Raw genomic sequence first — 14,197 nt, forward strand, 5'->3', positions numbered from 1 at the left:
TTATTACTGTTGCATACTCCTTGCAGAAAGGGTGGTAATGGAAAAGATTGAGGCCCTGATTACAAGTTGCTTGTTATATTCTGACCCATGCATAAACCCCTGTTTATACATGGGTGGGAATTATGAGTTCGGAGCTATTTAAAGCGTCTGATAATTAACAGATCTATTCAATAACTCAACCTTCATTAAATGATGGCAGGTCAAACCTGCTGAAATTTATAGGCGGAAAAATATACGGTAATTACCGTAATAAGTAGATTTCGGTGTGGCGACTTGCGGCTTGGATATACCGCCCCACATATTCTCTTTGGTGCTGCTGCTGCTGCAGGCAGTCCCATGTGCCGGACAGAGTTGCTACTGCCCGAGAACTGCGGACCACAGCATTTCTTCCACATCAATAGCCTGACATGCGTGCCTTGCAGGAGCCCATCAGCGTCAGAGCAACAGGGGTACCTCATGTGTATGTCTACCTGGATTTAAGTGGGTCTCTAATTCTGGGGGTTTATCAGGGAGTTGCCAGAAATGTCCTGACAATTTGGGTGTTTCATCTGATGGCTGGGATTGCATTAGATGCCCAAGCGGTTTAAATTTGGAAGGAAAATGCCGGTGCCCTCCTGGAGATATTTTAGTTGAGCGTGATGTCAATGGTACGCTCCTTGAAGAAGCAAAATGTGCATCTTGTGATGAAAATGGGCCATCTTTCTCTTTTCCAGACACCTTGAGAAATCGGTGTGTTTGGTGTGAACAAACATTCATCAACACCACAAGATCATGCACTTGTGATGAACCACATATGTTGACTGGAGGACTATGTTTCCAAGGGTCAGTTGAGTTTCCTTCAAGAGTGCTCCCAACTGTGCGGTATGGACAGCTGGGTAGATCACTGATGTCGGCATGGTTTGGGCAACATTTACAAGCGGTTGCAGCAGCCTGTTTGCTGTACTCAAATCTTACAGCTTGCCAGGCTCTTGGCAACATGTGCGTGATGAACATGCATTCCGTAGGATCTACCAACTCTGATGCGTGTGGGCTGTTTCAGGACATTGTCAGAAAAACTGCAGGTCTGGGATCTGTGCCTTCCATTTCATTTTGGCGAACAAGTCTTCCATGGCTATTTTATGGTGAACACCCAGGCCTAGCCGCTCGGATACTTACTACGTCTCAGTTTCCTGTAAGCTTCAATTTTAAAGGTTCTGATCAGGACACTCAGCTTCAGTTTATTGCAGCTCTCTATGACGTAAGGGGGAATTTTCTGAATTGGCAAAATCTGGAGGAAGGCACTTTACAGCTCTGCCCAGACACGGATGCCAGATTGAAGGCTGCATACAATTTTGGAACAACTTACAAACAAAGCTGCACTTTGTCTCTTTCAAAAATCATGTGGGCCTATACTGAACCAGTGTTCTTTGACGTTTACCTTTCCTACCAACGAGGAACGGGACAGCAGGATCTTTGGGCTGTGCCAGTGCTGAACTTAAATCTTCAATACAACAACTTGTTCATCAACCAAGGGAGTAATATTAACAATTGGCTATTGACCCGCCGAATATTGTTGGTAGACACTTTAAGTGGCCGTGAAAATGACTTAGGAAACCAGCCAAGAGTAATACAGATTGCAACTGGAATAACCATTAGTATCAAACTCATACCAAACACTCAAAAAGGATCTATATATACTCCCCTTATTATTGTTGCCTACTCAGATGTTCAAGTGCAGAATAGGGGTGGGCGGAATTTGCGACATTCACTTTTGCAAATTATCGAGAAAATGTTAAAAATCTCTGCAAACACGCGGAAATATCGCAAAGATGCGGAAGTTTTTTTCCCGGGTGGTATGTTCTGCGTGGTCGCGGCTCGCCAACTTACCCATGCGGATGCTCGCAGGTGCGGCCATCTTGTTTTCACTTGTCTCGCGGTGCATGATCACTAGATGAAAGACGTGATCGCGCGACGAATGATGTTACTGCGGGCGCGAACTGTCGCGAGACAGCGCAAATGGCTACCAACAATCCAACATCTCGTGGAGAACGCGACCGGATCGGGAAAACTTGTCGGTGAACGCGGGGATTCAGGTAAGGCGATCGCACGCACGCAAGAATGTATTATTTTACTGTGCGAGCCAGCAAAAAATATCCGGTAAAAAGCGGATTGCGGAAATTTTGACATTTTTGCGCTCTCCGCGGAACGCAAAAATGTCAAATTATCACAATTTCCGCGAGCGGAACGGATTTTTAGCCCAGGCCTAGTGCAGAAGGTAAAAATGCAGACCGTGGAGGTTTCCTACTCGGTTCATTATGAAATGGATCAGTCAGAAGCACTTATTCAGACTGATATTACAGTAGGAGTACTTGGCGGTCTTGCAGTTTTATGGTCCCTTCTTAAGACTGTAGGTTGGAAGAGACACATGGGAAGTCAACTGATTGACTTGCAGGCAGCTCTAAAATTCCTGATTTTCTATGCTGGAGTCTTTGCCGATGTGTTCTTCATTGTCACTGTAGGCACTGGGTTCTATTGGCTGATTTTCTTCAAGGCACAACAGTATGTGTTTGTCCTGTTACTATTACCAGACGACGAGAAGAGCTTTGTCACATATGTGTCATGCGCTTTTGTTTTAAAGCCCAAAAGTGCCTCCATCTGATGCCGGCCCTAGATACAAGATGGCGGCTGTCCACCACCGGAGCCTGGTCCCGATCTGTGGAGCCTGCGATGAATCGCGAGGCTCCCACAGCACAATTTAGGGGGAGAAAGACTCTCCCCTGAGGAGTGGTGGGGTAGCGGACAAACCGTCGGCTCCTACAGAGCAAGTCACAATGCCTACGGGAAAGAGCGGAGCCGGACTGGCATCCGTGAACGGCCTCTACAGCCCAAGGATTCTGACCCGCACTGGCTGACGGCGCGGCAGTGAGGAGCCATCTTCCCGCCTGAGATCAGCGGGCAAGGGACACTGGTGATACCGCTGAATCATTGATCGCTCACAGACGCCTGACTCCAAAATGGCACCCGCTGGACTTCGCGGCTGATTCTAAGAGAGTGGAATGTTGCAGCCCTCCACCGGAGCACTCTGATAATCATTAGGAGGTAGGCTGCTGTACCTAGAGACCACCGCTGCCCCCAGAGAGGGGCAGCCACATCCCTATATGCACCCAGATGCTGCTTCCACTCTGGACTATGCCTGGCCTTAAAATGGCAACCCGCACGGGACCTACACACTGGCAGTCTTCCCCCACCCGGAAGCAACCTGTGCGCATAACATCTGATACAGTGGGGATCGGAGGGGGGGAGGCATCGGCCGCCCCCTGTTCATATTTGCAGACTCTGACCCCTGGGGGTGCCCAGCACAACCTACATTGGGCGGGAGCCTACAATGATCAGCAAGCACTAGTAAGATAGGTCAGTGAGTTGAGCTCATGCTACAGAGACTTGGTGCAATCTCAATGTTTTTACTTATTCCTCAATAAGCGCCATCCCGGGCTTATACCGCGGAGGTTAAAATCCCCTGAAGCAAGATCATTTAAGTATGTAAATAGTGCAAGAGCCCCCTAACTGATGCTACCTGTTCCCATTTAGTACTCTTTCTTTCTTTGTCTACTTCCTTTGCTCCTATTCCTTCTCTTCTGAATCTCTCCCCTTACCTGCTACACCGCCTAACCCCCTGTCCTTTTGTACCCTTTGACTAAGCACTCCTTCTCCCCTTTTTGGGGAAAGATCCAATATTTATACTCTGGAGTCTCAGCGAACCCGCTGAGAGAGTCCACTGCACCAAGGGAGCCACTCACAGTAGAGGTATGGTATGGCACCCCTTGCCAAAGCACTTCCTCTCCCCTTTTTGGGGAAGGATCCAGTATGTAGGCCTTGGAGTCTCAGAGTCCCCTCTGAGAGAGTCCACTGCATATAGGGAGCCTCTTGCAACAGGGATGGGGAAATGATACCACTTCCCCTGGGATCACAGCTTACTGGACTTTGGACGCAGCTTTGACTCGTCTACCGGTTTGTGACCCCGGCACCCTCCCCCTCCTCTTTCCATGCTGTGTCTCTCACCCTCCCCTCCTCTTTCCCTCCTCCATTCTCTGTCTTCTTCCCCTGCTCCTACCACCCCCTGAATCTCACCCCTTGCCTGCTTTTTCCCTTACGCATATGTCCTTATGTTTTGTCTCGATCTTACATGTAACTATGTTTGCCAAGCTCTAATAACTGTGTAACGATGTAACCTGCAACTATGTTCTGATACTCATGTAAAGCGCTCTGATACCTCCGGGTCTAGCCAGCACTATATAAAACCTTTAAAATAAAATAAAATAAACATCCTCACATTATTCCCCAATAACTTGAAATAGGTGTTATTTATCGCATCTGATAAATAATGTACACTGTGGTATCATTATTTATCAGAGGTGATATATAACACCTGAGGCCCTCATTAGTAGTGGACCAGAAAAAGAGTGGGGAAAATACAGCCCATTATTAGTTGGATTCTGATGGCCCACTAAGAACAGGAATTACTATGGGTAATTGGTAAGTATGGGTCCAATTATTCTGGTAATTCTTCATTTTCTAAACACTTCTACAAGGAGATTTTAACTGGCTTCAGGCCCAAAATCCCCGTATTAAAGTAAAGATAGCTGCAGTTTAGCTGCAGATCTCCTGATTTGATTGGGTGAGCCTTAACTTTCCATTAGTAATTGAGAGGCTACTTGTAATGAGGCTCTAAGACTAAAGTGTTGGCCCTGTGCGATAGTATGGCCTCTGAATCTAAACTATAAAAGGGTTTAAATAATTTATCAGACTGGCTCTGAAGTGGTTCTGTTAAATGGAATCAGGTAGAAGAAAGACCTGTGTAACACTGCATGTGATAAGCATCAAAAGATCTATTGATTCCTGACATTTAGCCTACTGATGTGTTCGGCTAAGAAGATTTTAATCCATCAATCAAAATTTTGCTCAACTCCGATAGTCATGTGTTCCATAAGGATGTTATGCCCAATGGTTCGAGATGCAGCTGACAGGTCTATCAGCACCAACAAGACAGCTGTCCATTTGGCAGTTTATGGAAAAAATGTGGTTTGGACCCAAATTCATTGCATGGGTTAAACTGTTGTACACCGCACCGGTCTTCAGAGCCAGGACTGGTGATTGTGTCTCTGAGGCCTTTCTGCTGTGCCTTGGCACATGCATGGATGTCTCTTATTGGCATTGCTATTCGCAGTGGTGATTGAGCTGCTTGCAGCGTTATTGTGACGCAGGCTCATGGACTGGGGACTTAAAGTAGGGAGGACTCTACATGTGATATCGCTCTATGCTGATTAAGCATTGGTGTATCTGCGAAGGCTGGCCGAGGCACTGCCAATTTTTTAGAAAGCTCTGTCGGAGTGTGCAGCGGTCTCTGGCCTGGCGGTCAATGTCCAGAAGTCACAAATTATGCCAATTGGGACGCAGGCAGATATGGACCTGCCAGTGCTCCCGCAACTTCCACTGCCATGGTGCCTGGACGGATCTGCTGCCTGGGTATAAAAAAGCCACCAAAAAACTGCGGTTCCTGGATCTGAACTTAGGTAGGGGCATGACAGGACTCCAGGCATCAGACCAATTCTGGAAAGATCTCCCGCTAACTCTGATGGGTAGATCGGCCTTAGTCAAAATGGTAATATTACCTCGCTGCTTATATGTTATGCAGAGCTCTCTGTATGAGATCCCCCGAAGGTACTTCTGTGAGCTTGATGGCCTTCTCGTGGAACTATTATGGTCCACTTTAAACTCACACAATATATTTATGTTCACCAATTGTATCTCACTCCTAAGATCCTGCATAGTATCTACTCAATGAGGTTGGACAGGTGCCCGCAATGCAGGGCCCCTGCAGCTGACTTTCTAACACATTAAGCTGTATTGGAGGGAGGTCCTACAAACAATCAAACAAGCTGCGGGATGTGAATTTGAGGGTACCCACCATAAAGTACTGCTGGGCATTCTCCTGACCCCGGTCAAAAGAAAGCTAAGTCATAAATACCTGAGTCTGGGATTGGTACTTGCCAAACTGTGAGTTGTAATAAAATGGATGAACATGAACCCAGCGGGACATGAGGAATGGCTGCAGGATATGATGGAGTGGGTGACTACAGAAGAGGTCAAAATGAAACACGTTAGAAAAGATGAGAAGCTAGAAGATGATCTGGGAGCATGGAGACAGATGTACAGAGGCCTATGGACAGGAAGGCACAGATGAATAATATAGTGTTATAATACACGAAACATGCACTGTTCCAAGATGTGGTCTAGAGTGGCCCTGGGAATCATTTGTGGCCTGGAAATACAAATCTATAGCCAACTCGTTGCATACTGTGAACTCGCCTTGTTGCATATCTTCATTTAAACTAAAATATTAACGTTTAAGTTTATACACCTGAGTGCCATCTGTGGGGACAGTGGTGGGGGGTGGGAAGGGAAGAGGATTCAAGTTGGTGTACTTTAGATTACAAATAATGGCATATTGATGTGTGATACATGAGGTAACCAACTATTAATACTGGAAAATTAATAAAAATGTTTAGAAAACAAACATGACAGGGGAACCTTTAATGGTTACCTACACTGTTTGTTCCCTGCCATCCAGCAATAGACGTTCTGGATGCCTACGAGGCTTGAAACTGAACTGTAGATCTAGAACCCTGAAATCCAGATTTAAAAAAAAACAGGGATGCTGAAAAATGTCCCACATGACACCACAACTTTACAAACAAAGGCAGCCACTTCAAAAAGATCTGTTGGTAATGTATGCACATTCTAAACAGAGGTTATCTAAAAAAGGAGCACAATTGTCGATCCATTTGCTATCTTGAAAGAGACAAACCCATTAGATGTCCTAGGGATTGCTAAGACTTGGCCTGAAGACCACACCATTGTCGGTATCAAAATGGCAGTCGCAGAGAGATAGAGTGCGCATCACATGATTCACAAATTAAGTATGTGGGAGGAGTGGCTATGGCCATTGTCATTGACCTAAAACTGCACTCACGCTGGCATCCTTTAATTCCGTTGAGGCAGAAATCAATATAGGTCGACATGGACCATAGCATTCTTTCCAGCCTTATACAAACAGTGAGTGCGCTCCTCAAATGTAATTTAGAGGTGAAGAGTTGATGTGGCATGACTAGGTTGAGTGGATTTCCCACTCATCACAAAAAGGCCACCTTCCTTCTTATGCCTTTATACACACTCAGACAGCTGAAAAGCAGCCTAAAGGTAAACAAGGCATAACAGCAATGTTATGACCCCAGTTATGAGTTCAGGGGTTTACAGACACCTGCTTTGCACTCAACATTGTGGACTCTATGTAGAGCTGGTATCACCAACACCCTGATTCTCTATCAAGATCAGTGTGGAGTGGTCTTGGGGATCCTACACAATGGGTTGGTCATATGTACTTTGTTTAAACGTATTCTGCTGGGGTGCCTTGCTGTTTTCATACAGTCACCCTTTAAGAGGCGCAAGGCCTCAGTGACTAGGAATGCTGGTCCGCCAAGGTAGACATGTGGGATGTTGTTGAGGAACACTCTAGGTTAGGATATCATCATGGCAGGACAGGAGGGCAAGCCTAAGAGACTAAAATCGGCCTCAAAGCTGATGCAGGAAGGAAGAGGAACTGTAGTCCCTGAGGCTGTGAGATGGCTAAAGAGATTCTCTGAAAACATATTTTGGGACTAAAACCCCTTCCAATGGTATAGTTGGCCAGGGCCCTTCACTGGCAATATAACACTATGAACCCTGATAGAAAATGGTCAAGGAGTGAGCAAATTATTCTTCTTAACTTCATTGCTTGTATGCGGCTCTGAGTATTCCAATAGGAAAGACTGACTGTGATCAGCTGCTGTAGAAGGAGTAGGATTAGGAGTTATGACACTGGGAAAGACATGACTTAATTATCTAGTCTTGATTTATAGATGGAGAACCAGTCATTACAACATGTGTGAATGGAAAGTAATGATTTTATGCTATTGATTGAAATGTGTATATGCACCTCGTTATTCTGCCAGGCATGTTTTAGATTACTTCCAATTTGTAATTACAACTCAAACTGTGTATATATTTGCAATAGTGTGCATAGTAATTATCCATCTGTGCATTTCCTTTTTAAAAGTACTTTTCCTTTTCAAAGTAAGACCACTTGATGGACATCATTTTATTGAATGAGCCTTTTGCACTGCTCAAGTCTTAGGGGCGTATTAATGAGAAAATGTTGGAGCATGGACATTTTGACATTTTCAAAACACGGGGATGTGTCATATTCACAAGAATATGGCGCACCCCTGTGTTTTTCCTTGCACTGATGGTAAATTTAGCTGCCTACCACCAACGCAGTTACTCACTCACCCACAAAGCCACTCACACACCAGTACAATCACTCACACATCCACTCACTCACCCATACAACCACTCACACACACTTAGAGCCACTCATATTTACTCACATAGATACACAGAGTCACAAAGCCAATCACATAATATGTTTTAGAAATAGTATCACTCATTAGTAGTTCACAAAGTACATTCCTTTCATTTTAGTAGTATATTAGTATATATCCTTAACACTCAGACACTTTTAGAAAACACTCATAATCATTACAAGATGTCATTGGTGATGTAATTTGAGATGTCATCAGTGATGTCACTGCCCATGTCCAGATTGATGTAATATGTGAGGTCATAAGCAGTGTATTGCGCGGGCACAAGTCATAGTTAGCTCAGGTAACTATGACTGCTGAATTTCTCTAGTTTTGTTTGAGTGATATATATATATATATATATATATATATATATATATATATATATACATTTGTATGTACTTTTTTTCTGGTATGCGTGTATTGATGACATGCAGCCAAAGCGTCAAGGGTGCTCGCATTGGATAACAGAATGGCACTCCTTGTAATATTGATTTATAACACTACATGGACTGGCGTTCTGTTATCAACCTAACAGATGTGTCTTTAATAGGAGGCACTATTACAACTGAATGACAGGGATTGTTACAAGAAAAGCAATGCCCAGACAGCCCATGCTACATACAATGAATTCTACGCTAAACTGTTAGCATGGTAAAGTGCTGGCCTCATCAACATGGATGAATATAAATTCTTCAAGAATGACAAGCCAGTAATGCCAGTGATATATATTTAATACCCCAAATTAATAAAAATCCAACGAAGCCACCGGGGACACCGATTATATCTGCATGAAAAAGTCTGCTAGAGAACCCATCTCACTACACAGACTATTTCTTACAAGAACATGTGCAAAAATTACCATCATATATTAACCCCTTCAGCGCGGCGCGGATAACCGGGCCGTGCTGAAGGTTCCATTGAGCGGGCGGGGCCGTGACGGAGTGGTTCCGTCATACGCACAGCGCGATCGACGCGCATGACGGAACCACTCCGTCATAAGCAGCACACTAGCGATTTTCTCTGGAGGTTAAATTAATTTACCTGGCAAGAGGATTACCTCCTCATGCCATTAGACGTTACATCACTTTAAACAAGCATTAATCATAGGTACGGCATCAGGGCACTTGAGCACTTTCTTGGCGACAGGTCAATCCGGTTGTTGCAACACAGCAGAATGTTAATTAACATGCTGACATTCTGCCTCAAAAACAATCTGTTTATGTTTCAGAATCTTGTTTACCAACAAATGAATGGAGTTGCTATGGTAGCCAGCTTCTCCCCCAGCTATGCGTGTCTACATTTGGGGTAGTGGGAGGAGTTGGTTCCCAGAGAAAAATACGGGACAACTATGAATGAACATGTAATGATCTGGCTTAGATTCATATATGATCTGTTTGTGGTGTGGAGGGGTACAAAGGAAAGTGCTTTGGAATTTGTGTCAATAATAAACAACAATGATATCAATTTAAACTTTACAGCCACAGTGAGTGAAAAAATATTCATTTTTTTGATGTACAGATCTATCTCGAAAATAACATTGAAACTAAATTACATCGCAAAGAAACAGCTGGTAACACTGTGTTACATGTGACTAGTTTTCATCCTAGGCATTTAATAGAAAGTATACCCTATGGGGAAATGCTGAGGTTAAAGAGAATTGGCAGCAACAACAACACAGACTTAGAGGTGGCCCAACAGGCGAGTAAGCTTAGATTTATAGCCCAAGGCTACTTGAAGAGAACTGTGGATTTGGCCATCTCTAAAACAGAACAGTTGAATAGATCAGAATTGTTATCCAATTCAAATGCTGTAGAGAATACTAACTGTCAACCAACTTCCAAACCTATTAGACAAAGTGACAAAGAAGGATGTAAAGACCAAATTAGATTGATACTTGCATTCAATAAACGATTGAGAAGTATCATCAGAAGCAATTGGCAATTTGTTTTAAATAACGCCACCATTGGCCATCTACTTCCTAGAAACCTTGCTTTCACATACAGAAGAGCACCATCAATGAGTAACTCTCTCATAAAAAGCAGTCATGAGTTAACAGAAGGGACTATCTGGGCTCTAACTAAGAAAAGGCTCCTTTAAATGCAAAACTTGCCGAGCTTGCAACTTTGGGGTGAATAAGACGACATATATAACACCCTTTAGCTACAAAGATTGCAAGATTAATATTTTGTTGACATGTAAAACAGACCATTTGATATATGTACTGGAGTGTCCGTGCGGACTATAGTCAACAATACCTCTAAACAAACCCTCTTAATTTAATTACAGGTTGTAGGCTCTCATAAATTAGAAAATACCCGCCTAGGAGGATAAATTCAGTTCTACAGAAATAGTTCATACAAAAAATATATTTATTAATTTTTTAAAGTGCATTTCCGAGATATATAATTCCCTATCTTTTTAAATATTTTTTTGACATTTATATTTATTTTGTCACACCAAACTAAATATGCATATATTTACAATTTTGACATAGATATTGTCTAAAAAAACATCATTTAAACAAATTGTATGTGTCCCCACAGAATAACACTCATCAACACTACATTCAAACCTCTCATCAATACTGCATTCGTACTACCATACATACATCATGACCAGTGTCACAAAGCAAAACATAAATGGGATCCTATTTGCTTTATTGCAGGGACATAAAAAAGATTATGATCCGTTCTATGATAGTTTTGCTTCCAGTTATTTTCTTGTTTTCTGTCCCTGGTCGGATTCCCCTACGTAGAAAAAAGGGTCTACGCGTGTTTCAGTGGTTAATGCGTTGGAGCGACCTTCATCAGGACCAAAACCAAGGTTTGATCAAAGTCAAACAGGCGCGTGGGTTGTGGGGTTATCTGAAATAATATTGAATTTATCTTCTTCAGAGCGAGAGATCACAAATGTCTCATAAAGAGTGCCCAGAATGTCTTGAAAACACTGCTTCCAAATTCTAGGTCGGTGCTCAAGTTATTATGTGGAGAGTTTCCTATTTGTGGTTTACACATGTCTATCTCATCCCACAGAGAGTAGGTATCATAATTTCCCAAACAAAAAACTAATTCGTATCTACAAGACCATCTGGGTCCAGGTCCAAGGATGTTTTAAAATGTATTCTTAAATAGTTGTGTTTATCGTATTTCATCCATAGACTGACGACGGTAATTTCACGGGCAGACTTCCCTATGTAGGCAGCACTATGTTACAGGCACACAAGCCGATTTGTCACGTACTCCAACACGATCGGTGCATTCAAGTGATTGTCACCTCAAAACTAGAGGTGAGTTGTATAAAAGTTAGTATGTTAGGGGTTGAGTGAATGAATGAATGATACTTGCTTTCACCTCACAGTCTGAAATAGGACAACATGGGTTGTGGTGACGTAATTTAAAACAAAACCAGAATCACTTGTTTATAATTAAAAGGTTTGTGTAATCAAGGAAAAAAATTATAGTATCTTAAGAGAAGGGCGTAGTAAAATTGATACTTGAGTTATATCTTAGAAAATGTTGCTCATAAGAAAGAGGGGTAGTATACATATTATCCTGAAGAAGATCATATTATTCTACTTTGGGACCACCGAAATGCGTTGACCCTCATCATTGTGAGGTTACATCCAAGGAACGAATAGTATTGATCGTAAAAGACTAAAGGTTGTCAATACTGTCATTGATTTGTTTGGAATAACCATTGTTGATGACTAATTTGTATGTCTACAGTTCATATATCTCACTCTGATGCCTTTGTTTTAAAAAAATGTTTTAAATCTTATATTATTGCTTGATATATCAATTATTATTTTTATCTTTATTATTGTGGATAATCATGTATTGCACATTCTGATGATGTTTTAATTAATAAAAAATGCATTTAAACACAGTCCTGGTGTTTCCTTTTCTAGACTGGTGAAATATTATGGTGTGATTGTTTGTATTACCTAAGTAAATATAGGGATTTGTTAAATCATAGCCAAGAGTAGTTGCTCTTTTTTGTTAACACAAGCAGATACTTCAACACATTCAGGTGATTTCTAGCTAAGTCCCAACCTACCCTGTGCCCCCCCCGCAATCACAATGAAGTAGAGCCCCGGGGGTGGTGGGCCCTGGGACTGGGGGGGCCCCTCTGGGCCCCCATTACATAAAAATATTGCCCCGGGGGCTAAATAGTATCGATGCGCGGGAGCCCGCACTTCTTTTTTTTCTTTCCACGGCTGGATCCGCGGATCCTCTGCGAATTTTCCCGTTGAAAAAAAATATATAAATTGGGGGGGGGGACCCCCTAAGCAGGCCTAGGGGGTCAAGATGTTCCCTGCCCCCTGTTTGCGTATGACTGATTTCTTGTGCCTCGGTTCTACCGAGGTATAAGATGGCTGCCAACACTTCCTGGTTTGGAGTGTTGACAGCCAATTAGCATACAGCTCGTGATCGGGAGGGTGTGGGGATCCTCCGAGACCATAGATACATATGTGTTTTTACTTTTGATTTTCTCAGCAATTACTGAACGGATTTACACCATTTAACAAAAAGGGTTCTTTCTGAACCAAGAACTACCTCTTTGCCAAATTTGGTGTAATTCCGTTCAGCAGTTCGGGCTGTAGCCATGTCTAAAGTTTCCTATGGAAAATTGCATGGGGAAAACATGTTTTGGGACCCCCCCTTTTTTCTCAGCCCCCACTTGACAAATCACCCCGAAACTTTCAGGATAGGAGCGGACCGGAGCGTCCCACGAGTTTTAAAAATTGCGCGAAGATTCATGAACCGGCGCCAAAGTTATTGGAAATAGAATGTTGTGAATATCCTATGGAAAATAGGTCCTAACTATAACTATCTACTGGCGACCGGCAGTAGATAATATATATATATATATATATATATATATATATATATATATATATATATATATATATATATATATATATATGAATGAATACTCTGCTCCTTGTCGTCCCTTTTCTGGCACACAACAGGCAACAGCAAATATATATATTAAGCAGGCAGCATATACTACGAACACGGCTATGACCATCCAGAGGGACTGGTTGGTGGAAAGACAGACGCGTTGACTCTCAAAGAAAGACGCATGCGCTCCTGGAAAGTAAGTATGTGTGTGCACGTACATGACACACGTATACAGGTATATATATCAATATCACACATTAGGCAGAGAAGACAACAGAGTCAAAAACAGATTTTTTTTATTTGTCCAAGATCAAACCCTTTAACAAGTGGTCAAGTTAGAAATGAGGCTGGTGTTTGGGGGCGTGGGAGGGGGAGCATTTGAATTGAGAAGGTGCATCGGTGCAGCATACCATTCGTGTTTTCGTACCAGAAACTATACCTGTGCAGTAGACACAAGTGTTCACCTCTTCAGTAAGAAGAAGTCCCAAACCTGAATGTCACCGATAGAGAGTAAACCGGCGGCTCTGACTTTGCCTTGCATCTCACCCAAATAAGGCAAAGCAAATTACTGGGTAATGAGAGCCAGTACGACTGAAGAAGCGCCAGGAGGCAATCTCATTTCTGATATCGCCTCACTAATAAGCCAGGTTTATTGTTCTTGTGTGTGATGTTTTTTCCCCTTCTGAATCTGTGCCCTGGTACCAGGCAAGAAAGGGGCATTAGCCGCAAACTCACTCACAGAGAGTTACTAGGAACAGTAACCTCTTGTGTTCCATCGCACACCAAGCCAGGCGTACGGATTTTTAAAAAATGCGATAATTGCGGGCCAATCTGGATGTCTCACACCGTACGGTG

At 42.9% G+C, this 14,197-nt stretch overlaps 1 pseudogene; it reads left to right on the plus strand.

The window, feature by feature from the left end:
• Nucleotides 1-9,794, plus strand: part of LOC146862307 (meckelin-like) — a 120,480-nt pseudogene extending 110,686 nt beyond the window's left edge.
• The last annotated feature ends 4,403 nt before the right edge of the window (nucleotides 9,795-14,197 follow it).

The sequence above is a fragment of the Triturus cristatus genome, chromosome 2_2 (genome assembly GCF_964204655.1).
Source record: "Triturus cristatus chromosome 2_2, aTriCri1.1, whole genome shotgun sequence".
Lineage (NCBI taxonomy): Eukaryota > Metazoa > Chordata > Amphibia > Caudata > Salamandridae > Triturus > Triturus cristatus.